This window comes from Charadrius vociferus, unplaced genomic scaffold (assembly GCF_000708025.1).
Source record: "Charadrius vociferus isolate BGI_N301 unplaced genomic scaffold, ASM70802v2 scaffold163, whole genome shotgun sequence".
NCBI lineage: Eukaryota > Metazoa > Chordata > Aves > Charadriiformes > Charadriidae > Charadrius > Charadrius vociferus.
The window spans coordinates 21,451,110-21,452,786 of NW_009648332.1; the positions used below are offsets into that span (position 1 = coordinate 21,451,110).

At 55.0% G+C, this 1,677-nt stretch overlaps 1 protein-coding gene across 1 annotated transcript in view; it reads right to left on the reverse strand.

Annotated features, from left to right (window-relative positions):
• The window catches only part of LHX9 (LIM homeobox 9), a 16,289-nt gene that overhangs the window by 11,678 nt on the left and 2,934 nt on the right, over positions 1 to 1,677 (reverse strand). The gene's annotated exons all lie outside the window — the stretch shown is intronic.

Sequence of the window (1,677 nt, forward strand, 5' to 3'; positions counted from 1 at the left end):
AGCACCTCCGGCACCCTCGGGGGGCAAATGCGGGAGCCACCCCCGATCGCCCACGGGGCGGGCGGGCGCGGCGAGGAGCGGCCCGGGGATGCTCTCCCGGGGCTCTCTCCCCTCGCCCGTTTCCCGTCTGCGGGCTGCGAGCGAGCATTGTGTGCAGGGGACTGGGCAATGCATTCCTACCCGCCTGATCTCTCTCTCTCGGCTCCCCTTCCCCTCCTTTTCCCTTTTTCCTACTTACTTTTCACACCACTCTTCCTTGCCTTTCCCTGGAACAGCTGCCGGCTGTTTCCTGACACCTCGATCCTTACTGAAGGATCTTCCTGGCGGCAGTTCTGCGCTCCCTGTTCCCTGGGTGACGCTCCACACCAAACCCGAGAGCGACTAGTGAAAGAAGTACCCCAGCCCCCACTTCCTTTCCAAAGCATCCCAGAGACATCCTCAGGGGCTCCTCGAGTCACCTCTTCCATGTAACCCAAGATTCAGGCAGCCAGTTTCCTCCCTTCTCTTTCCCCCTAAGTAGCTAAAATTGATGTTATTTGCAGATTGAATGTTGCTACATTCCTCCGAGTGCCAGAATACAGCTCATAAAACACAATTTCACACAAAGATGAAGTCAATCAAGTGAAATAAGCCGGGATTTTTTTTCTCTGTTGGCACACTAGACCCTGGACAGCAGGGCTGCTATTTACTGTAAGTAATGTAATTAGCCCTTTTGGATGGAAATCAATGTGTTGTATGTGTGTGTGTGTTTTAATAAGAGAGTAATAGCTATAAAACCAACGATACTCAAAGGGGTAAGGGAATCTCCCTTTAAACGGGTAGATCACTCCACAAGCCGTAGGCTCCTGCAGAGCACTCCCGGTCTGGAAAAAAAAAAAAAAAAAAAAAGGAAAAAGGAAGGGAAAAAAAAAAAAGGAGAGAAAAAAATCCGTGTGTGGGGAAGGAGGAGGGAGAGACAGGCTTTCCTTGGAGAAAACAAGTCAATTAGCACAACAAGCCATCAGGAAAAAATAAACAAGGTGATTCAATCCGGGATACAGGAGCTGTTCGCTCGGGATCCCCCTCCTTCCCCTCGGGCCTCCGCGGTGCCCCCATTGCTCCGGGAGACGGGCGAAGTTTCTTCCTGCTCGCCCCAAACCCCGCCGGGGGGGCGGGAGCACGGCCGGCAGCCCACGCGGGACCGCGCCGCCCGGGCCAGCCAGCGAGACCCGTTGCGGGGACGGCGGCTGTACCGAGCGCCGCGAAGCTGCCTGGGGAGGGAAGGAGGAAGGCGAGGGAGGCAGCGCCGGGGCTCGGGAGGGAGGCGGCCGCGCTCCGGGCGAGGGGTTAACCCCTCTGCAGGAGGGATTGCTCCCCGCACGCCCTGCGCCCACGAGTGGCCGCAGGCGTGTGCCTACCTGGCGTGGGCGATCGCAGTGGTTGCTGTCGACAGAGGTGAAAAAAAACTCACCTAGAGAGGAGTTTATTTCTAGTTGTTGCAATATAGTCTTTCCACTCTACCAGCACGTTCAGGGTCTGGTTGGTTGGGTTGGTTGGTTGGGTGTTTTTTTTCGTTTTTTTTTTTTTTTTTTCCCTTCGAACGAAATTTTCCTTTATTCCCGTCCAGATATTTTGCCAGGGGTAACTCACCCTGCCTCAGTTTCGTGTTGCGCCTGCTCTCTTGGAAACGGTCTGCAT